Raw genomic sequence first — 10,936 nt, 5'->3', positions numbered from 1 at the left:
GACAGAGCCTTGATATTAACTTTGATCTCTGGACAAATGGCATGCAATAAACTTATGGATGACCTCTTGTCATCTCATGAGCCTGGCGAGACAAAGAATTTTTGATTTTGCTTGTATCATGTTCTGAGCTGTGTTCTTGATGTTGCTTATGTTGCTTTTGTACATATTCATTAGGATAAGCACCTGTGAACCATGAATATTTATAATCTCATTAAATAAAAGAAAGCATCACTAGGGCCTATGCTGATATTCATGAGATATGATTTCTGCTCAGTGATATAAATATTAAAGTGAAGAAATTCAGTGAAGTGTAGTTAAATGGTGGGAGTAACTGGCTATCTTAAGGTAGCTAAAGTCATTGTCCTTTGATACCTGACACACATGAAAAGATGAATGAGATTCTCATTGTGGTCAAGGGATATGAACAGGGAGTGTACAGAAGAAAAAAAACCAAAGCTATCCTTAGGTATTTGAAAAAATGCTCAAAATCACTATTGATTAGAGATGCAAATTAATAAAATTCTGTACTACCACCTCAATATTATGTTGGCTAATAGGAGAGGAAAATGACATTCTCGATGGGATGTGAAAAATGTACAATTCAGAACTGGTTCAACCATTCTAGAGGATAGTTTATAACTATGTTCAAAGGGCTATAAGACTGCATACCCTTTGACCCAGCAATACCACCATATCCCAAAAAGGTCAAAGAAAAAAGGGGATATATATGTACAAAAATATTTATAAAAGCTCTTTTGTGGTGATAATAAGAATTGGATATTTAGGGGATGACTATCACTTGGCAAAAGGCTTGAACAAGTTGTATATGACTGTGATGGAATACCACTCTGCTTTAAGAAATGATGAGGGTATTGGTTTCAGAAAATCCTGGGAAGAACTAGATGAATAGATGAAGAGTGAAGTAAGCTGAACTAGGAAGTCATTATATACTGTTGCAAAAATTTCTAAGTCACAGTGTTTTAAAAAAAAAAGTCTCCAAGCCAAAAGGATATTGATTTATTGAGAGAAAGAGATCTTGTCTCACAACAAAGCTGGTCTCAGGTCTAGGACCTGTGATGTTTAAAATCTTAATTGTGGTCACCAAAATTTAAAAGGCTTCAGTACCAGTCTTTGGGCATTAAATATTTATTAGAGCATACAGATATTTACAAAGAGTTCAGAAGGTTATGAAAAAGAAGTCCTACCTAGCCTAGAGTTCCAGCCTGGTTGGGTTCTTCCTGAAGTCCTCCTCCACGAGCCTGCTTTAATCAGGAACACCCTTTTCCAGCCTGTTTTAATCAGCAATCCTCCCCAAGCTGTTTGTGGAAGCTTTTTTATACATCTGGACCCTCAAGCCTCAGGAAAGAGGGATATTTATACCCATATAGCCCCCAAGATTAAAACAGTGTAAATGCTATTAATTATTTCTGCAACAAGCAAATATATAGTCCTGTCCTCTCATCTATTGGTCCTCCATATAATCATTGCTAAGTCATGTGAGAATTGGAATGACACCCCCTGCGGGGAGGGACATTGTGAGCTCTGGCCTGAAAAGAAATCATGTGACTTAGCATCCAGAAGTGACCTTTCTGGGGTTTTGAAAGTCAGATTGGCATCAGGAAGTTGTGTCTACCACCTGTGGGTCTTATCTATCAAAGTTACCAGCCAATTAGCTGTTAAGAAAAGTCTAAAGGACACATTATGAAAAATGCTGTCCACCTCCAGAAAGAAAACTGATAAACAGTATGAATTGAAGAATCTTTTTTTTTTCATTTTTTAACTTTTTTGTGGAAATATAAAGCTGGGAAATATAAAAAATATATATCTTTCGTGATTTCACACATATAACTGAGAACATTACTTAACTTCTCAATGGATAGAGATAGCATTTAGAAGTCAAAATTTAAAAAGAATGTTAAAAATAAAATTTTTTGAATGATGAAAAAAATTGTAATCACCAGCAAGATTGACTAGATTATGATTGGATCTTTCTGCAGCATAGAGGAAAAGTCCAAGATTTCAGACTGCCTCACTCAACATCAATAATCTGCCTACTAAATCTAGCCAAGTGGTTGTAAAGTCCAGTGGGGCCAATTCATGTAGGTCCAAATGTGGGCTCTAATAGAAGGTTGGGTGGGTAACTAATGCAAACACTCATTCAAAATCATTCTAGGGTCTATGCATAGTTTTACATTCTTAATTTTTTTTTTAGTGAGGCAATTGGGGTTAAGTGACTTGCCCAGGGTCACACAGCTAGTAAGTGTCAAGTGTCGGAGGCTGAATTTGAACTCAGGTGTTCCTGAATCCAGGGCCAGTGCTCTATCCACTGTGCCACCTAGTTGCCCCTGACAGCTCCTGTTTTAATCTGCTCTTCCCCATCCCTGGAAGAAGTCCCATCCTCCTATCCTTCCCCTGGGCATTTAACTCTTCTGAAGTTGGAAAGGTTCTTAATGCCTTTCCAATCCAGATTCAGTTCGATCCCTCTAAACCTCTTCCTTGAATCTCACTCTATCCCCTTTCCAGAGGCAATTAGGAGCATTAAGGCTCCTTATTAAGGACTACATAACTTCTGGTCTTTTAGTTCCCTGCACTAGGTTCTGATCCTTCCCATTTGTGAGCTCATGTGACTGCTTGTCCAAAACCTGAGCAGTGAATGTTCCTGTGATTCCTAGAACATCTGTGGTCCCTAATGCTTATACTCTCCTGAATATAATTCCCCATGATTCCACTCTTTTCACCTTTGATTTCTCTAGTGCCTTTTTCAGTGGGTCCTTTGGTGTGAATTGCCAGTTTTTACTTTTTACTTTACCTTTACCTGGGAAGGCCTGCAGTACACTTGGACTGTTCTGCTTCTGAGAATCCCTCCTACTTTTCACAAATTTAAACGCAGACCTTGCTGACCTTAAGTTTCCTATAGGCTCCACCCTCTCCAGTATGTGGATGAGTTACTGCTTTGCTCCCTGGATCTCCAATTTTCAAAAATCGACTCTGTTTTTCTCACCTCTGTTCTGAAGGATTAGAGATCTCTCTACTATCCAAAACTGAGATAGAAAACCCAGATTATTCCTGGTACATTGATGGTTCCTGTCTCATGATGCTGGGTATGCTATCACCGCCACAGAAGAAAGAGGTCATTGTGCCCTTCCTTTGGCTCTTCAGCACAACAGGCTGAATTTGAAGCCCTGACTTGAGCTTGTGAATTAGCAAAAGGAAAACTAAGGAATATTTTTACAGGGATAGCAGGTATGTGTTGGGGATTTCCAGATGTTATGGAAATATAAGGGTTCCTGATGTCCTCTGGCAGTCCTACATATCTAGAGATTGCTTGACTCCCTTTTGTTGCTAGCAGCAGTGATTGTTAAAATGCCAGGACACTCCCATGAAGATTCTCCCCATGACTGGGTTAATGTCCTTGCTGACCTGCATGCCAAGGGGGCTGCTTAGAAAGCCCCACTCCCTATTAGTCTATCATCCATTACATCCCCTGGACCTGGCCCCAAGTTAATATTGACCCCAGCAGAGCTTGCTGTAGTCCAAAGGACCATGTCCAATCCCATCCAAGACAGGCTAAGACTAGAAGAGTGTAAAAAAAGGATAAACTCTGGGCTCTGGTATGGGTCAAATGGATGCCCAATTCTCCCTCTTTCCATTGACCTATGATAGAATACCTTCACTCTTTAAGTCACTGGAGTCCTGACAAACTGCTTAGTTTATGCTGCAAATATTGGTGGTAAAATTGAGATGAGCTGCATATGACATTTATATACAGTGAGATCTGCCTTAAATATAATGTAAGCAAGCCCATAAAACTTACCCCTAGTGTCATGGGGTGCAGAGCACCCCAGAAGTTCTCTGGGGCACATCAAGGAATCTTCTTGAGAAACTAAACCAGAGGACAGATACCCCTAGAGAGATAAGTGGAACCAAATCCGACTGAGCTAGCTTCAGATTCCCACCCTTCATTCTGGTCTCCCTTACCCCAGGGGAGATAAATTTGGGTGTGGCTGCGGCCTTTGTGTCCTGAAGAGAGATCCACAGCCACCCCTCACCCAATTCCTCTAATCACCACCAGTGGGGGATGGTCCTCCCTCACTAAAGGAACTTTCCACAGGCAGATGGTCCACCCCCATCAGCTCCCTATAAAAGTACTGTCATGGGGCGCAGAGCACCCCAGAATTTCTTTGGGGCACACCGAGGAATCTTCTCCTTGAGAAACTAAACCAGAGGACAGATAACGCCTAGAGGAACCAAATCGGACTGAGCTAGCTTGGGATTCCTACCCTTCATTCCGGTCTCCCTTACTCTGGAGAGATAAATTTGGGTGTGGCTTCGGCCTTTGTGTTCTGAAGAGGGATCCGTAGCCACCCCTCACCCAATTCCTTTAGTCACAACCAGTGGGGGATGGTCCTCCACTGCTCACCCAATTCCCCCAGCTACCACCAGTGGGGGATGGTCCACCTTCATTAAAGGAACTTTTCACGGGCAGATGGTCCACCCCCATCAGTCCTCTATAAAAGTACCTTCCGGTCTCCTGTTCGAGGAGATTTGGTACCTCTGAGCCATGTGCTTTATGCCAAATCTCCCCATGAAAAGTCTAAGGATTTCTTTCATGGTTTCCCTCCCCCCACCCTTCCCTTCCCTTGCTCCTAAATAAACTATCACCTTATTCTAACTACGTTTTGTGTGCAAGAGGGTGTAATTCTTTAAAGAGGAATTCCCAAGAACCCCAACCCGTACCCCATTTTCCCACTATATCAGTACCTGCCAGTCTCCTGCTCGAGGAGATTGATACCTCAAAGCCACATGCTGTGTGCCTATCTCCCCATGAGAAGTCCAAGGATTTCTTTCATGGTTTCCTTCCCCTGCCTTCCTTTGCCCCTAAATAAAGTACCACCTTATTCAGACTACTTTTGTGTGCAAGAGGGTGTAATTCTTTAAAGAGGAATTCCTAAGAACCCCAACCCCTAACCCAAATCTGTACCCCATTTCCCCCCACATCACTAGGAAATTCCTTTACACCTTTTGGCAAACACTCTCTTTCACCATTTGAAATCATCTCTGGGTGTCCTATGCCTCTTTTCTCCCTCAAGTGACTTCCTCTCCATTAAGACCTCCCTTCTGTCCTATTGTAAAGCACTCACCCAAACTCTTCATCACCTTAATCATCCTGTCTCTCAGTCATTTTCTAGAAGCTCAACCTTAGGGGCAGCTAGGTGGCACAGTGGTTAGAGCACCGGCCCTGGATTCAAGGAGGACCTGACTTCAAATCTGACCTCAGACACTTAACACTTACTAGCTATGTGACCCTGGGCAAGTCACTTAACCCTAATTGCCCAGCAAAAAAAAAAAAAAGAAGCTCAACCTTAATTCAGTCTAACCTACAGTTAGACTGGAGACTGTGTCTATTGGAAAAGGATCCCCTACGAAGCGCTGCTGACCAACCCCTTGGCTGAAAGAATTAACAGCTGGATTCCCTTATCACATCTGAAGAAGATTCTGACCCCTGAATGGATGGCCAGACCTGCACTTTGAGCCCAGGTTCATAGTCCTTCAAATCCAGAGCTTCGCCTGACCAGGAAAAAGAAGCAGACGATGTCAGTGTAGACTACTGTCCCAAGATGCCCGGACATGGCCTGAGAATCCTGTTTCATGCCCCAACACTATTTTGGGTCATCAACGAATTCCAGAATTCTTCTAGACGAAGAGGAGGGAATGAGAACTACAAAATTTACCCAGAACTGATTCCCCACCCAGTCCAAACTCTTGATGGACTTAGCAACTCATCCCCTCCCAGTGTTCCGCACCTCACTCCCAGGACTTTATGTTATTATGTAAAAAGGGTCCACCTACATTAAGGAGTTTCTATTCAGAGTCAGTAACGCCTAGACTTAATTTAGGAGCAGTTCTATTATTTCTTTTGTCAAAGGTTCATTTACGTTAATTAGCTATATGTCCCTCTGGAGCCATCTTTTGGTTCCCTTTTTGTTCTGTTACCCTATTAAAAACCCTGTCCTCTGTTCCCATCTTTGGGTATTCCTAGTTTCTGAGCTTTGCGATACCACTGATGTGGTCAGGAAATTTGGGGTCCAATTGATTGTGAGTCATCCCAAAAGAATTACAAGACTCAGTGACTCAGTTTACCAAGTTTTATTGCAGTGCTGTGAGTGATCACAGGGAGAATACCAGAAAAGTGGAAAGGTATCTCTCCAATAGTGAAAGAAAAGACAGCTATATTTATAGTATAGATAAATTGATTATCAGTCTCATTATAATAATCTCCACCTTGGGGAGGTACAGGGGAGGGCCTACTCTACTCATTATTCTATTCTCCACCTAGGGGTGTTACAAGGGAGGGTTTATCCTAATTTGGAGTTCCTGGGGGTCCTAAGCCAACCCCTGAGGCGGGTACCTTTTTCAGTGGAGGTGTGTTTTGGGGGTTTACATGTCATAAGGTGAATCTGAGGACAAATTTGGCCTTTTCTGCACGTCTCTGATTCCCATGGCTAGTTTCAAAATGATATGGGGGGAAATGGGGTTAGGGGTTGGGGTTCTTAGGAATTCCTCTTTAAAGAATTACACCCTCTTGCACACAAAAGTAGTTAGAATAAGGTGGTAGTTTATTTAGGGGCAAGGGAAGGGAAACCATGAAAGAAATCCTTGGACATCTAATGAGGAGATAGGCACAAAGCACGTGGCTCAAAGGTACCAATATCCATGAGCAGGAGAATGGCAGGTACTTTTATAGAGGACTGATGGGGGTGGACCATCTGCCTGTGGAAAGTTCCTTTAGTGAGGGAGGACCATCCCCCACTGGTGGTGATTAGAGGAATTGGGTGAGGGGTGGCTATGGATCTCTCTTCAGGACACAAAGGCCGCAGCCACACCCAAATTTATCTCCCCTGGGGTAAGGGAGACCAGAATGAAGGGTGGGAATCTGAAGCTAGCTCAGTCGGATTTGGTTCCACTTATCTCTCTAGGGGTATCTGTCCTCTGGTTTAGTTTCTCAAGGAGAAGATTCCTTGATGTGCCCCAGAGAACTTCTGGGGTGCTCTGTACCCCATGACAAAAATATAATCATTTTTCATTAGAATTTCTATAGGTTGTCTTTTTCCTTTATTGTTATTTTGACCTGACCTGTTCTGGTCTGTTATGGATGTTGATCACTATGGGTACTAGAACCTAACATAAGTTATCCATTAACTGAAGTCTGACTCCCTTTTAGAGCTAATATCTGAATTAAAGCTTGGGTCTTAGGTTTTTCTATTAACCCCTTTTTGCCTCCTACATCACCATGAGCTATATTTAGTTCCTCTGCCCCAATTAAAGACCTTATTTCTCCTATATTGATTATTTTCTTAATTTCCAGGTTAACAGAATCAACCGGGAAAGGACTCTTTTTTTGTTTTTCAAAGTAATATCTCAGAAGAGCAAGAGAAGAGAGATGCTTCTTTCCTTTTCCCTGAATTCTTCTTCTTGCCCTCTTTGCTGATGTGGTGGATTATATTTGTGGAACATGACTTCCGTTGAATCAGAAAATGTGTTGGAGTTGTTGAACTGGGGGGCAGCTAGATGGCGCAGTGAATAAAGCACCGGCCTGGATTCAGGAGGACCTGAGTTCAAATTTGACCTCAGACACTTGACACTTACTAGCTGGGTAAGTTCTGAACAAGTCACTTAACCACCATCCCCCCCCCCCTTGCCCCGCAAACATAAATAAATAGAGTTGCTGAACTGCTTTTTCTCTTTGTCACAAGGGATAATTCTTTGCATTGAGAAGAGGGAAGAATATATTGGGAAATTAGGCAATGTGAAAACCAACAGCAGTTAAAAATACAACCTAGAATAATATCGGAAAAATAAAATCAAGCTCATTGGGCTTGAAGTTTGCTGATTCTGTTCTGGTCCCTTTTTGGAAAATTTGGACCTTTCCCTTTCTCTTGTTTCTCTCCTGTTGACCATTATCTTGCACATATCACTGACAATGGCTCAGCAATGGTATCTGATAATAGCTTCAACACTAAGTGAGAAAACTGGGGCAGAAAGGTGATTCATCAGATAGAGTTCTGGGAGTGAAATTGGGAAGACCTGAGTTCTAATCCATCTTCAAGTACTTGCTGGCTGTGTGACTCTGGGTCGGTCACTTCAGTTATGTTATGGGGAAATGGGGTAGGGAGTTTGGGAAAAGGGTAGGGGTTTGGGGTAAGGGTCCAGGGTCCAGGTTGGGGTTCTTAGGAATTCCTCTTTAAAGAATTACACCCGGGCAGCTAGGTGGCGCAGTGGATAGAGCACTGGTGCTGGAGTCAGGAGTACCTGAGTTCAAATCCGGCCTCAGACACTTAACACTTACTAGCTGTGTGACCCTGGGCAAGTCACTTAACCCCAATTGACTCACTAAAAAAAAAAAAGAATCACACCCTTTTGCACACAAATTGGAATAGAATAAGTTAATAGTTTATTTTGGAGCTGGGGAAGGGAAACCAAGAGAGAAATCATTGGACTTCTCATGGGGAGAAGGCATGGCACAGATCGTGGCTCTGAGATACCAATCTCCTCGAGCAGGAGACAGATACTTTTATAGAGGTCCAGTGGTGGTCGGGTGAGGTGATTGTCTGACTTGGAAAGTTCCCCTATTGAGGGAGGACCATCCCCCCACTGGTGGTAGCTAGGGGAATTGAGTGAGGGGTGGCTGCTTCAGATCTCTCAAGCCTTTTCTCTCTCCTCCTCCCTCCACAAAGGCAGCAGCCACACCCAATCTTATCTTCCCAGGGGGGAGGGAGACTGGAATGAAGGGTGGTGGAGCTATCTCAGTACTGATCCGGTTCCACTTATCTCTTTAGGTGTGTCTGTCCTTTGGTTTAGTTTCTCAAGGAGAAGGTTCTTTGATGTACCCCAGAGGACTTCTGGGGTCCTAGGCCCTATAAGACTTTGGTCCCCACATCTATAAAATGGGGACTGCTGCCCAGGTTGTCAGGAGGACCACAGGAGAGGATCCCTGTAAAGCACTGGGTACACACAGGTTCATGTTCCCCTGTCATGGGAGGATTATGGGCCCTGGTTATCCCAACAGTTCTCTGGGGAGTTCAAGGAACTTTCTTCTTGAAACCTCAGGGTTTTTCCCTTGAAATCAAGTAGGCCTCTCCTTGAACTCAATCAAGGACATACACACACACCCAGCGGAGATAATCGGCACCAGATCGAACTGAGCATGCTCCAGGACCACCACCCTACATTCCAGTCCTCCACCTGGATGAGGTAATCCAGGACAAGACCACCTGGAACCACCCATCAGCAGAGTGCTTAGACTCATCAGGACAAAGTTGACACCCACCACCAGATTGCTCACAAGGGATTCCTCGGGAAGACCACCAGCCCCTCACCCAATAAGAGACTCTTACCCACCCCATCTAAACCCTATAAAATGGCACTCCACAAGCTAGTCAGGGAGGAAAGAGTTTTGTTCAGGCAAAATCTTTCTCCCGGCCGGTTTCTCTTGTACCCCAATAAACCTTTTCTTTTATTCATAATTAGGTCTTGTCCGACAGTGTAATTCTTTACAGAGGAATCCTAAGGACCCACATGCTTTCTCCTATCGGTTTCTCCCCCATATCACTCCATTGCCCGGGCCAGATGACCTGCATCCTCCAAGCACAGCCAGACACTCCCCAGAGAAGAGCAAACAGAAGCCCAGAAGGGATGGAGAGGCTCTGCCTTCTGGTACTGGTCACTTCTCCTGCCACCTACCCCCAACAGGGATCTACTCTGGTCCTGGGCCTTTCCCCAACACAGCTACCAGCCAAGGCCAATCTCCTGGAGTCCTTTGGGCCGGCTGTTGACCAGTGCCCCCTTGACCTCTCCTGCCTGCCCTGTGCCCACTTGTGTCGGGCTTCTTCAGGCCACCCAGCCTCCATCTCCTCCAGTCTCTCTGGCAGCCCTGGGGAGGGGAGTGAGCGCCCCAGGCATCTCTCCCCCGACCCCATCTGTGGGTTTTCTTCCTGGGACCCAGGGCTTCCCTTGGCGTCCTCCTCCTGGGCCTGGTTAGGTCCCTGTGATGTAGGAGGCAAAAAGGGGTTAATAGAAAAACCCAAGACCCAAGCTCTAATTCAGATATTAGCTCTAAAAGGGAGTCAGACCTCAGTTAATGGATAACTCATGTTAGGTTCTTGTACCCATAGTGATCAACATCCATAACGGACCAGAGCAGGTCAGGTCAAAATAACAATAAAGGAAAAAGACAACCTATAGAAATTCTAATGAAAAATGATTCTATTTTGAAACTAGCCACGGGAATCAGAAAGAGACATGCCCAGAAAAGGCCAAATTTGTCCCCAGATTCACTTTATGACATGTAAACCCCCAAAACACACTTCCACTGAAAAAGGTACCCGCCTCGGGGGTTGGCTTAGGACCCCAGGAATTCCAAATTAGGATAAACCTCTCCCTTGTAACAACCCTAGGTGGTTCTCCACCTATAATGAGTAGGACAGGCTCTCCCCTGTACCTCCCCAAGGTGGAGATTATTATAATGAGACTGATAATTTATCTATACTAGAAATATAACTGTCTTTTCTTTCATTATTCGAGAGAGATCTTTCCACTTTTCTGGTACTCTCCCTGTGATCACTCACAGCATTGCAATAAAACTTGGTAAACTGAGTTACTGAATCTTGTAATTCTTTTGGGACTGACTCACGATCAATTGGACCCCAAATTTCCTGCCCACATCACCTCCATACAGGAAGTGTATAATAAGAGCTGGCAGACTGCTGCTGAATGACTGCGGGAGGAAGCAGGGGGCCCGTGGGAGAGGGCGGGGACAAATTGGGTTTTGAGGAGCCCGAGGGGACCCCCCAGTTCTGGGGCCCCAAGACTCGTGACTGCCTGTCAGCATTGGGTCTATGAAGACCAGGCAGGAGGGAAGTGGACGAGCAGGGGGCGG

The sequence above is a fragment of the Dromiciops gliroides genome, chromosome 2, assembly GCF_019393635.1.
Source record: "Dromiciops gliroides isolate mDroGli1 chromosome 2, mDroGli1.pri, whole genome shotgun sequence".
Taxonomy (NCBI): domain Eukaryota; kingdom Metazoa; phylum Chordata; class Mammalia; order Microbiotheria; family Microbiotheriidae; genus Dromiciops; species Dromiciops gliroides.
The sequence above is the reverse complement of the archived record's forward strand: the minus strand, read 5'-3'. Positions refer to the sequence as shown.